Raw genomic sequence first — 14,186 nt, 5'->3', positions numbered from 1 at the left:
GTGTTTCCTCATTTCATTCCAGCTCAGTTAGAAGACACAGAAGACTGGAATCCAAAGCAAAAAGCAAGCTGGTGGAGGAACTCAGTGGAGGCAGCATTAGTGGAAAGGAATCGATGGTTGATGTCTCAGGTCGAGACCCTTCATCTGGACTGGGTTTCTCTATCTAATTATAGCAAAAATATTTAACTTAAGTTACCCTTTAATCTAAATTCCAGGGAATACAATACTAGGTTCCATCTCTCCTTGTGATTTAACCTCTGGAATTTGCACTCCCTTCAAGGCCACTATTAGTTTCCAAGTCAGAACTCCCCGGAAGTGGTTGCACGAATTGATAGGGTGGTAAAGAAGGCATATACCTGAAGAAAGGTCTCGGCCCGAAATGTCGACTGTTTTTCACTTTTCCACAGATGCTGCCTGGCCTGCTGAGTTCTTCCTGAGAGTGTTGCATATGCCATGCTTGCATTTATTAGAATTGACTTGAATTGAATTGACTTTATTTCTTACATCCTTCACATACATGAGGAGTAAAAATCTTTACGTTACGTCTCCATCTAAATGTGCGACGTGCAGGAGGTTATGCTGCAGCTTTTTATGCTCTCCAGTTAGGCCACACCTGGAGCATTGCACTCATATCTGCTTGCCCCATTATAGGAAGGACGTGAAGGCTTCAGAGAGGGAGTAGAAGAGGATACCAGGATGCTTTGATTAGAAAACATGTGCTCTGAGGAGAGTTAGACATACTTGTGTTGTCTTCTCTGGAGCAGCAGAGACTGAAAGGAGATCTGATAGAAGTTTATAAGGCTTTGAAAGGTATAGGCAGAGCAGACAGCCAAGAGGCAAAATATCCAATACAAGAAGGCATACATTTATGGTGATACAGGGACTTTTTTTTAATAAAGAGAATGTTAGGTGCCTGCAGAGGATGAAGGGGTATAGAAAATATGTAGGCAGGAAGGATTTATTTAATTAGGCATTTAATTACTAATTTAATTAGTTTGCCACAAGATCATGTGCCTGTTCCTATCCTGTACTGTTTTATCCTTAGAGCACAGACCTGCTCACAATGCTCCAGTTATGGTCTAAGTAGGACCTTACATAAGTTAAATTATATCTGCTTGTGATCCAGTCTTCCAGGCATAAAGACTGGTGAACTAGCGTCCTCCATTATTGTTTTCAGCATTTCATGTCAATTTAGTATTCATTGTACAAGGACCAAGTCTCCCATCCATTACATCTCACTTTTCCCTCATTAGAAAGAGCTCTCTTCTATCCTTTTTAATTCTCAAATGGATGATCTCATTAGTGTCGATAATGAAATCCATTTCCCGCAGTTTCCCCCATTTGCTCAACCTATTAATAATACTATGTAATTAATACTGCCACCCACACAGCTTACAATACCACCTTCCTTTGTGTCGTCAACAGGCTTTGTGGCTTTCTATCCCATTATTTAAGTTATTTATAAATCTGTTGATCACGGATCCTTGCAGGATACTATTAGTCACATACTGCTTTTTAGACCACTGATATCTTTAGCCTGCCTTCTACAACTCAGCCAGATTCCCAGCTGTCAATAAATTGCCTTTGATTCCACAAGCTTCAACCTCAGCTACCTGTCTCTTCCAAAACAACAGCAGATGGCTACTGCAAGTGTCAGGCTTGCACAGGCAGGCACCTCCCGGTCTCCACCCAGCTAACAGCAATTACCTGCCACTCTTTTCCAACTCATCACCTGCAGCCTATATAAACGCAGCTTTCAACTACAGCCCTTGTTCACTCATCCAACCAGCCATCCTCATCCAGTTGCTCCTGGCCTTCAGTCACCTTATTGCCTGTGGTGATTAGCATCTGTTCGCTCTTCTTTGTGGCCCCCTCATGGCTTATTTTGGAGTTTATTATTAAAATTATTGCTCACTGCTAAATCGTCTCTGCTGCTCTACTTTTGGGTCAACCCTCCTCTGCACTTCCGAAGTACACGCCACAAATCCAAAAATACCAGCATTCTGACTCAGAAATGAGAATACTACCACTATAACTTCAATTCCTCAGTGTTATCATTTCAGACGATCTGTCCTGGGCCCAATATGCAACTGACAATAGACAATAGGCAATATGTGCAGGAGTAGGCCATGCAGCCCTTCAAGCCAGCACCACCATTCACTGTGATCATGGCTGATCATCCACAATCAGTACCCTTTTCCTGCCTTCTCCCCATATCCCTTCACTCCGCTATCCTTAAGAGCTCTACCTAACTCTTTTTGAAAGCAGAGAGTTGGCCTCCACTGCCTTCTGGGGCACAGCATTCCACAGAACCACAACCCTCTGTGTGAAAAAGTTTTTCCTCAACTCCGTTATTGGACAGGCTGGATGCAGGAAGATTGTTCCCGATGTTGGGGAAGTCCAGAACGAGGGGTCACAGTTTGAGGATAGAGGGGAAGCCTTTTAGGACCGAGATTAGGAAAAACTTCTTCACACAGAGAGTGGTGAATCTGTGGAATTCTCTGCCACAGGAAACTGTTGAGGCCAGTTCATTGGCTTTGTTGAAGAGGGAGTTAGATATGGCCCTTGTGGCTGCAGGGGTCAGGGGGTATGGAGGGAAGGCTGGGGCGGGGTTCTGAGTTGGATGATCAGCCATGATCATAATAAATGGCGGTGCAGGCTCGAAGGGCCGAATGGCCTACTCCTGCACCTATTTTCTATGTTTCTATGTTTCTATGTAAATTGTCTACCCCTTATTCTTAAACTGTGGCCTCTGGTTCTGGACTCCCCCAATATCAGGAACATGTTCCCTGCCTCTAGCGTGTCCAATCCCTTAATAATCTTATATGTTTCAATCAGATCCCCTCTCATCCTTCTAAATTCCAGTGTATACAACCCCAGTCGATCCAATCTTTCAACATATGACAGTCCTGCCATCCCGGGAATTAACCTCGTGAACCTACGTTGCACACCCTCAATAGCTAGAATGTCCTTCCTCAAATTTGGAGATCAAAACTGTACACAATACTCCAGGTGTGGTCTCACCAGGGCCTTGTACAGCTGCAGAAAGACCTCTTTGCCCCATACTCAATTCCCCTTGTTATGAAGGCCAGCATGCCATTAGCTTTCTTCACTGCCTGCTGTACCTGCATGCTTACTTTCAGTGACTGATGAACAAGGACACTGAGATCTCGTTGTACTTCCTAAGTGCAATTACAAAGTTATGTACAGCAGTGCCTCCACTTCCTTAGAAGTTTGTGAAGATTTTGCATGACATCTAAAACTTAGACAAACTTCTATAGATGTGTGCTGGAGAATTTATTGACCAGCTACATCACTGTTTGATATGGAAACACCAATACTGTACCCTTGAATGGAAAATCTTACAAAAAGTAGTGGATACTGCCCAGTCCATCCTGGGTAAAGCACTCCCCACCATTGAGCACATCTACATGCAGCACTGTCGCAGGAAAGCAGCATCCATCATCAGGGATCCCCACCACCACCCAGGTCACGCTCTCTTCTCACTGCTGCCATCAGGAAAAAGGTACAAGAGCCTCAGGACTCACACCAGCAGATCCAGGAACTGTACAACCCCTCAACCATCAAGCTCTTGAACCAAAGGGGATAACTTCACTCAATTTCACTTGCCCCATCACTGAACTGACTCACTTTCAAGGACTCTTCATCTCATATTCTCAAGATTTATTGCCTATTTACTTATTATTATTATTATTATTTCTTTTTTCATTCTGGTTGTATTTGCACAATTTGTTAACTTTTAGGCTGGTTGTCCGTCATATTGGTGTGATCTTTCATTGATTCTATTATGGTTATTGGATTTATTGAGTATGTCTGCAAGAAAATGAATCTCAGGTTTATATATGGTGACATACAAGTACTTGCATAATAAATTTACTTCGAACTTTGATCTTAAAAACTGCTCACAATACTCCAAGTGTGGTCTGACCAATGCTCTATAAAGCATTACATTCTCACTCTTAAATTCTAGTCCTCTCGAAATGAATGTTAACATTTTATTTACCTTCCTTACCACCAACTCAACCTGTTAAGGTAACCTTTAGGGAATCCGGCACAGAGACACTCAATTCCCTTTACACCTCTGATTTTTGAATTTTCTCCCCTTTTAGAAAATAGTTCACACCTTTATTCCTCCTATCACAGTGCATGACCATACACTTCCCTACATTATACTCAATCTGTCATTTCTTTGCCCAGTATCCCAATCTGTCTAAGTCCGTCTGCAGATTCCCTGCTTTCTCAACACTACTTGCCCTTCCACTTATCTTTGTATTGTGGGCAAAGCCACCATCTGAATCATTGACATATAACATGAAAAGAAGATAATAAATTTACTTTGAACTTTGATAAGAACTAAGTAAATAGCATTACTTGTTATAGGGTAGAATTCCTTTGGAGTGGTAAACAAAAATCTAAACTAGTAACACTATTTGCTTTTCAGATATTTTTATATACTACCTAACACTTAAATTATACACATTAATGCTGCATGAGATATCTGTAAAGCTTTCTTCGTAAAGCTATTTAATTATATTATAAAATTAGGAAGCCGCCTCATCGAGCACCTCCGCTCCATCCGACAAAAGTGGAAATTCCTGGTGGCCAAACATTTTAATTCCGATTCCCCTTCTCATTCCATCCTGAGGCCACCCTCAGGATGGAGGAGCAGAACCTTATATTCTGTCTACTGTAGAAAGCCTCCAAAGTGATGGTATGAACATCGATTTCTCCTTCTGGTGAAAAATATTTTTCCTTCCCCTACCCTATTCCCCACTCTAGCCTCTCCTTGCCTGCCTATCACTTCACCCAGGGTCCTCTCTGCCTTCCATTTCTCCTTTGGTCCAATCTCCTTCCTCTGCAGCCCTTTACCTTACCCACCCACCAGATTTCACCTATCATCTTCGAGCTATCCTCCTTCCCCTCCCCCCCCCACCTTTTTATCTTTTTATTCTGGCATCTTTCCCCTTCCTTTCCAGACCCGAAGAAGGGTCACAGCCTAAAATGTCGGCTGCTTTATTTGTTTCCATCTGCCCGACCTGCTGAGTTCCTCCAGCATTTTGTGTGTGTTGCTTTATACTACGAAGGACTGCTTTCCTTCACTTGGAATGTTTCAAGAGACTGAATTAAGTTACACATCACCACCCTGACCACTTCAAAGACATATCAATGCAGCTTTAAAACAGTGCGGTGATAAGAAAGTGCCATGCAGGACGAAGAGCCAGAGCTTTGCTCCAATTCTCCACAAAAGGACAGCTGCATATCCCAACATGACAGTGCTGTCAACTTCAAAAATAACTCCTTGCTCATTTACTGGGTCATTGAAAGGGATCCTGCAGGCAGCTCATAAACTCCAGGCACCAGCCTGACTTACTCACTGTAGTTATTACAGACCAATTTCTCTTTTGGATGTTCACTTTGCAGAGGACTGCTCTGCCCATCAAGCGCAGAATTGACAATCCATCCATCTTCTGCTAATATCTAGCCTCTGGCAAATATTTACTTTTTTAGAAAGAGCACTCCCAATATGATTATGCTCATTTAATCATAAATCATGATTGAAAAACTGCACTTTATTTTCATATTGGGAGTGCTCTTGGTTTGGATGCAGACATTTTCAGTTTATGGAGATCTCTACCCGCCTTGTAAGGCATGAAAATGCCCAACGCAGGCCTCTCATGGTCTGAGTCGACGTTCCCTCCTCCCCTCCTCCCCCTTCCCTCCCCTACCCACCCAAGCAACCTGACTCTGTTGACTCTGTCTCTCAGGTTTAATCACCTGGTGGCCAGCCAATTTAATTCCACTCCCCCTTCCCATTTCCATTCCCATACTGACATGTCTGTCTGTTGTCTCCTCCATTCCCAGGTCCAGGCTAAAAACACAAATGAGTGGAACAGCACCTCCATTCTGACTGAGCAGTCTCCTATATTGGGGCATGAACATTGAGATCTCAAACTTTCAATAACTGCTCTCCTCTGCCCCCTTTCCCCATTTATCTTTTCTCCCTCTTCCTGATCCAACTAGCCAATATCAACTTTCTCTTTCCCCTCCCCTCCTCTCCATCTGCCCACCACTCACATACTCCTCCCACTGTTTCCCCTCCCCATCTCCCTCCCTTAAGAAACATGAGAAACTCTTCAGAGGCTGGAAATCCAAAGTAATAGACACAAAATGCTGGAGGAACTCAGCAGAGCAGGCAGCATCTATGGAAATGTATGAACAGTCCACGTTTCAAGCCGAGACCCTTCTTCGAGTCTGGAAAGGAAGGAGGAAGATGTCAGAATAAAAAGGTGGGGGTAGAGGAAAGAGGCCAGCTGGAGGGTGATAGGTGAAGCCAGGTGGGTGGGAAAGGTAAAGGGTTGAAGAAGAAGGAATCTGAGAGGAGAGTGGACTGTAGAAGAAAGAGAAGGAGGAGGGGATCCAGGGGGAACCTTCCCTATTTTTTTCATACTCCACCTTCTTTTCCTATCAGATTTCATCACCTTCAGCTTTTCGCCACTTGTATCATCTCCAGCTTCTGCCATTATTCCCACTCTCCCCTCCCTTCCTCACCTGCCTACCACACTCCCAAAACCTGGGTCCATCTGTCACCTGCTTGTTCTTGTTCCACCCCTTCCCTCCACTTTTAATATTGGCTATATCTCTTTCAGCCCAGACAAAGAGTCTCGACCTGAAATGTTGACTGTCCATTTCCTTCCACAGATGCTGCCTGACCATTGAGTCCCTCCAACACACTGTGTAGTGCTCTCTATTGATAAAGTTCAGTGACTAAGGAAAAAAACACAAGAGATTCTGCAGATACTGGGAGCCCAGCGTAACACACAGCAGGTCAGGCAGCATCTATGGAGAGGAAAAGAAATAAATGTTTTGGGCCAGACCCTTCATCAGGAATGGAAAGGAAGGGGGAAGAATCCAGAATAAGAAGATGGGGAGAGGGGAAAGAGTACAAGCTAGAAGATGATAAGTGAAGCCAGGGAGGTGGGTGGGTCGGGAATGTGGAGATGAAGTGAAAAGCTGGAAAAGGTAAAGGGCTGAAGAAGAAGGAATCTGATAGGCAAGTGGACCATGACAGAGACAGAGAAGAGAAGGGACACCAGAGGGAGTTGATAGGCAGGTGAGGAGAAGAGAAGAGTTAAGAGAGGTGCCATAATGAAGAATGGAAAAGGAGAGAAAGAGACCACCTCGGAGAAGAGGAAATGGAGAAATTATTAGAAATTGAAAAATCACTGCTCATACTGTCATGTTGGAAGCTATCCAAATGGAATAATTATTTTTTTATTTGTTTGCTTGTTATTGCGTTGCAGCACAGACCATCGCAGGTGACTCTATCAAAGGCCTTGGTCAGCTCAGTAAACGCCACATACAGTGCCATATCCTGTTCACGACACTTCTCCTGTATCTGGTGCAGGACGGAGATCACGGCGGATGAGCCTCTGTTTGCTCTGAATCCGCACTGACTCTCCGTGAGGCTGCCATCGGCAATGATAGGGATGATTCTGTCCAAGAGAATTCTGGCGAGGATCTTCCCGGCGGTAGACAGCAGGTTTACAACTCTGATTTCTCCCCTCTGTTCTTGTACAAGGAGACAAGAACTCTGGAAGATTCTGTCGAAGCTCGGCTATCCCCCAAAATACCTCACCGTACTGCAGTAGCTTCATAAAGGCAAAGTGGTCAGGTTGAACACAACAGTGACCTGTCTGACCAATTCTCCATCAGTACCGCCATGAAACAAAGCTGTGTTTAACACCAGTGCTCTCTGTCATCTTTTTCAGCATGATGCTACAGAAGTGAAAGTGAACACCTTGGAGGGCATCACTGATGGAAATACCTTCAACCTCTGCCACCTTCTCACCCAAACAAAAACCATATAAGAGCCCATTCTCAAGCGACTATATGCTGACGTCTGTGCTCTTCTCACGCACACAGAGGACACGCTACAAGCTGCAGTCACTCAGTTGGCCGAGGCTACAAGGGCTTTCGGGTTAATGATCAGTCCGACGGAAACAATGATCCTCCACCAGAAGCCCCCTCGTCTGTTTACTACCCATCCCGGATCACCACTGACGACCAACCTCTCACCACGGGTGAGCACTTCACCTACCTGGGCAGCATCATCTCCAACGATGCTACACCAGTAAGGGACATTGACAATCCACTTGCAAGAGCTTGCAGTGCCTTCAGGCTCCTCCAGAAACGTGTGCGGAAGAACCACCAGCTGCATCTGTTTGCAAAGGTCCACGTGTACAAGGCTGCCATTGTCACAACCCTGCTATACAGCTCCAAAGCTTGGGTCTTATACTGCAAGCAAATCCGGTTGCTTAAGCACTTCGTCAGTGCTGCCTCTGCTTCATTGTGGGTGTCAGCTGGCAGGATCGTGTCTCCAACAATGAGGTCCTGGTGAAGGCTCAACTTCCAAGCACTGAAGCCAAGTTGCTGCTCAGGCCACGTGGACAACTCCTGGTTACCGAAAGCAGTACTCTACAGAGAACTCTCTGAGGGCAAGAGAGATCGTAGTGCCCCGCGCAAGATGTACAAAGACCAACTTAAGCAGCTGCTCTCAGAGGGAAATATCGAGGTCAATGAGTGGCAGCTGGTTTGTGACAGAGACCACCGGAAAATGCTGATCCATGGAGCAGCCAGGAATTCTGAGGAATCCGGAAGAGCGACTGTTGAAGAGAAGAGGAGATACAGGAAGGATCCTACTACCCAAGCGCCTACATCCAGCTGTTCACATGTCCCTACTGCTCCAGAGTCTGCAGATCCAGAACTGGCCTCTACAATCACTAACAATCGTATCGCCACTCCTGAGGACTCTTCGTCCCTCCAGATCTTTGGAAGTGAATTACCAGCCAGACAGCAATCAACCATCAAACATTGTGCAAAATATGTCCTTCAGGCCTTTTGAGCCTTGCCACCCAGCAATCCCCCAATTTAACCCTGGCCTAATGATGGGACAATTTACAAAGACCATTTAAGCTACCAACCAGTATGTCTTTGGACTGTGGGAGGAAACCAGAGCACCCGGAGGAAACCCATGCAGTCACAGGGAGAGCGTACAAACTCCTTACAAGAAGCGGTGGGAATTGAACCCGGGTCGCTGCTACTGCAAAGCGTTGTGCTAACCACTAGGCTACCGTGCCACCCCAGTAAAATACGAGGGTTTTGCTCCTCTGACCTGAGGTTGGCTTCATCATAGCAATGGAAGAAGCCATGGAACGACATGTGGGAATGGGAATGGGAAGTGAAATCAAGAACAAATTTCACTAAATGCACTGAGTTATAACTGATTCAACCGGCTGTTAAATAAAATGTGGCCGTAAGCAAACACTGCAGATCAGGTTTTGACATCCGAACAGTCTCAAGGGCAATAACATTTTCTAACTTAGAATGGTATGATTTCCAAGAATTTGTTGAATTATAATTTTCCTGGTTAGTCACTTCCAACTGATCGTGCTGTCAACAGAAAGCTGCTACATTAGAAAAGCATTTCCACTGCAAAGCATTGGTTCCACTAGAGTTAAAATCATGTTCTCAACTTGCACCATCATCATCAGGCGGTGTCTCTGTGATATTCCTTTGCAGAATTAATACTGGTTGACAGTTCAAACCCACTTGCAAAAAGCAGCTTACCATAATGCATGGAAGTTGAGACTTATTGTCACTCAGTGTGTAAAACAAAGCAGCCAGAACAAAATGTGCACCAGTGAAGCATTAGGGTTAAGAACATTTAAAACTGGCTTCTTCAAACTAACTTGAAGGCCTGGTAACCTCAATCACTTCTCCACTTTTAATTTTCCTGTTGTCTTTTGATTTCAAATATCAAAACAGGTACAGTATTTCACTAAGTATCATTGCTTTAGGTATGTAGGAGCCTCACATCTGTTCTCTATCTGCATTGTATTCCTTACTTTACATTTATTAGGTTTATTTTGGTAACTAATCACATGATTATAGCGTGGTAAAAGCAAAAGGAATAAGTCACGTTTTCTTGCTTATTTCATTGCCGTTTGTAGCTTGGGACCAGAGGATGTCATATCTTTTGCTGACCACTCAATATTGCTCAATAACCTTTCTTTGCACTTAGCTTACACTTGGGGACAAGCCAGTATAACAGATCTGTAGGGCCGCAGGCAGTGGCAATTGATTTGGTTGTAGTTTTAGTTTTAGGTTGAATTTTGGCATTACATTCTATCAGCAAACGTTTTTCAACAGGTATATCAAATGAACAGCAGGATTCGGAGGTGACCGTGACATTTAGGAACACCACAGCCTGGAGAAGCTTGAAGCATGTAATGACCTTTTCTTGGCTTGTGTTGTGTGTTTGGGGTTGAAACATGGTTTTGAATGGCCAGCACTGCTTGTCCAATTGAGGACCAAAAGCTGTAAGCTGTATCGTGGTGCTTGACTGAAGATTTCAACCCTTGGTTCTTTTGAAATGCTAAATTGAAACTACTTGGGACACCGACAGTTGGATTGAATTTGCTGTTTTGTCTGCTTCATGCACCGGTGAAACAACATGTGTCCAGTTGGGAGTAGTGGCCATGAAGTCAAGACTGAGAGAAGTTAAACCAACATGCAATATTGAAGGTCAGATTTCTGGAAGAAATGAAAATATTTACAAAGCCATAGGACAGGGTGTGAATAAGTACAAAGTTAAAGACAGTGTGTCAAATGTGCATACACATCTACATCTGATAACCCAGCAGCACGCATTAGAACCAGACTGATTTAGCTGAACTATTAAGCAAGACAACAAATATTGAGGGATAAACACGCATTGGAAGAACAGGCGAAACAGCTTTGAAGAAACCAGGAACAGATGGAAGAGCAACTTCTGAGAAAGATGGAGCAGCTTAAGTTACAGAAAGAAACTGTGGCCAAGACAGCCGAGTTAAAGTGCTAAGGGCTTCAAGTGCTGTGGGTGCTAAACATGCTCCAGCAGGACAGTTCTACAGTGAGAGTTCCTATGTTGACATGGAACAGAGAAAATCCAGCCTATTCAATGTCAAGGTGGATACATTTGAGAATCGAAAGTCTATAAGCCATGACTTTGAACCCTAAGAGGTAAATTCAGGGTATTTACTCTTAGCCTGTACCAAGGAGGCACTCTGAATCTATGCCATATCCAAAAGCACAAAGTGCTTCTGAGAACATTGATTTACAGAATGATGACACTCGTGTTTCAGATTATATAGGTCTGAATGTTGCACTGGAAGCCATAAGGGCGTGAAAGGCAATAACAAGCATAGTAATGCATGAACAGCGCGTAGCATCTCCGCCTAGAAATCTTCAACAGCGATGCATTGCAGTACCATTCATTTACGAGGGCTTTCAAGAATAGCATTGACTGATATTTATGATGACCGTCTCTATTTTCTCGAACAGTTCACTGGCGGTTACCCTAGAGAGCCTGTCAAAAGTTATCAGCAGGCCAGCCTGGAGCAAAGATATCTAAAGGCTTTACTGCAGGAACATTTTGGTGATGAGCACAAAATTGCTGAGGCCTACATGGAAAAAGGCCATTTATCAAATCAGAAAATGTGAAACCTCTACAAGATTACAGTCTTTTTCTTGCAAGCTATTGTAAATCCATGGAAGAAGTGCAGGACATGTGTGAGTTGGACATGCCTGCTAGCATGAGGATTGTCGTAAGTAAATTGCCTGATAAACCTAGAGAAAAATGGAGATCGTGCTGTAAGAAAGGCACTAAGTTTACTTTCACAGCCACTGTTGATTTTACTGAAAGACAAGTAAAGACTGCCACACACCCAGTGTTTGGAAAAAAAATACAATGCTACATCACCAGCGGTAAGTAGAGATGTGTGCAAAACTGGATCATAAATTTGTTTTCAAGCTAAAGGAAGCAGCCTGGCCACCACTGTGGCTACTGAGGAATGTGAAGCTAAAACTGAGCACAGAACAAATGAAAAGGGTGCAGATTCAAAACAAACTGTGAATGAAGCAAACACAGCAGCAAGTACCGCCTTCTATCTAACGGCCTTATGGCGGCTGGAGATCATGATTGTAAACTTCCAATAATTCCAGTTCAGGTGAAACCTAAGAAGACTAACAAGATAGTGGTTACTTAAGCTTTCCTAGATCAAGAAATTACAACAGTGAGCCTCAAGAACAAGCTCAACCTGACAGGAAAAGGATTAGACTGATAATGGGCCACTGAATGGAGACTGTGGTGGTGGAAGAGATTATGCTCGGTGAAAGCTGACTGTCAGTGGGACTTCAGTTTTGTGCTTGGATGAGCTTTGGCAGCAGCATTTCAAGGCAGATTTTTCTAAATGCAGTCAAGAGGAACAACCTGGTTTGTCAGGAGAAGATCACAATCCAGAATAGACTACCTACCAAAAGAGGCTATTTGTGTAAATGTTGAGATTTCATATCTCCTGTGACCTGGTAGCATATAGTTGTAATTATTCTAATATAATAGTTAGGGTTCTGGAATGTAGGACCCACAGATCTGCTCACTACCAGCTTTTTAGAGGACAATTGAGGATCAATCAATCCGATAGATCATTAAAGCCAGACCAGGGAAGGAAGTTGTCTCCAACTCCCATAATCTCTTATGAGAGGATCAATGCAAGCTGGCAAAAGAGAAGTTGCAACTTATTTCTGCAGTCAGTGACCGCCAACTGTCATGGCCGCTGACTGCAGAATTCTGGTCATTGTGACCTTCCTTCTTTAGGACTCAGATCAGGAAAATCTTAAGGGAAATAAGGCAGCCAATATTGACCTATTTATCTTTTAAATACAGGAAAACCTATCCAGTACAGGACTTTCACACACAACAGTCTCTAGATTTTACAGAGAATGGTGTGAGAAACAAAAAGAAAATCCAGTCTGGTGGGCAAAAATGCTTTGATAATGACAGGGGTCACTGGAGAATGGCCAGACTGTTTCAAGTTAACAGGAAGGCAACAGTAACTCAATTAACCATACATTACAACAATAGTGTGAAGAAGAACATCTCTGGATGCACAACACATTGAACGTTGAAGTGGATGGGTTACAGCAGCAGAAGACCATGAAATGCACCTAATAAAGGGCCCAGTGAGTGTATAATAGCCATCTGGTGGTGTAGTGGCATCAGCACCCGACTTGGTCCTGAGTTCGAATCAGGCTGGCTCCTTGCACGCATTCCGTCTGTGCTGGGTTGAGCGAGCTAGCAACTTGGCCTAGTAAAAACAGTCAAATGCTACGGAAACAGTAAAATTGCCACCCAATGTGCCATAAGGTGTGAAAAGGAACAACTGAGTGTATCATGGCCACAGCGATAAAGTATGAGAAGATATATAATTTCTGAATTAAAGACAAGCAAGGAATCAGTGTTGGAGTATTTTCATTTCAAATAATGAATAAGTGGAGAGTTGATGTTTCAAGGAAGGTCAAAATTCAAAGTAAATTTATTATCAAAGTACATATATGTCACCATATACCATCAATAAATCCATAGAATAATAACCATAATAGAATTAATGAAAGACTGCACCAGCAGGGCAGACAATCAGTGTACAAAAGACAATAAACTGTGCAAATACAAAAAGAAAGAACAATACCAAATGAATAAGCAATAACTATCGGGAACATCTGGTGAACAGTCCTTGAAAGTGAGTGCATTGTTTGTGGGAACATTCCAATGATGGGGCAAGTGAAATTGAGTGAATTTGGCCTTTCCTCATATTCTGCCCAACATGTCATGTATTTCAATCATTTTCTATTTTCATTTCATTGCAAAGTAGTTAATATCTATGAAAGAAGGAAAGAGCTCAAAAAATCTCAATGAAAAACAATACAGCTTAAGGGGGAAGTTCTTCACTTAGGAGGTGGTGAGAGTGTCGATGAGCTGCCTGCGCAAGTGATGAATTCAACATTTAAGAGAAATTTGGATAGGTACATAAATGGGAGGTGTATGGATGTCTATGGTCCAGGTGCAATTCAATGGGACTAGGCAGACTAATAGTTTGGCACAGACTAGATGGGCTGAAGGACCTGTTTCTGTGTTGTAGTATTCTATGACATTATATGATCCTCCTTTTATCCTGCCTGTCTGCATAGCTTTATTCAGTTTACAAAGGGAACATTCTGCACCCCTCCACCTTGCAATAAAAAATGAACCCGAAAGACAAAGGCTGTATAACTAAACAAGAAATCCCTTT

At 43.3% G+C, this 14,186-nt stretch overlaps 1 protein-coding gene across 1 annotated transcript in view; it reads right to left on the bottom strand.

Annotated features, from left to right (window-relative positions):
• The window catches only part of ryr2a (ryanodine receptor 2a (cardiac)), an 801,439-nt gene that overhangs the window by 558,724 nt on the left and 228,529 nt on the right, over nt 1–14,186 (bottom strand). The window lies entirely within an intron of this gene.

Source organism: Mobula hypostoma, chromosome 8, assembly GCF_963921235.1.
Source record: "Mobula hypostoma chromosome 8, sMobHyp1.1, whole genome shotgun sequence".
NCBI lineage: Eukaryota > Metazoa > Chordata > Chondrichthyes > Myliobatiformes > Myliobatidae > Mobula > Mobula hypostoma.
This window is presented reverse-complemented; position numbering and strand designations above follow the sequence as displayed.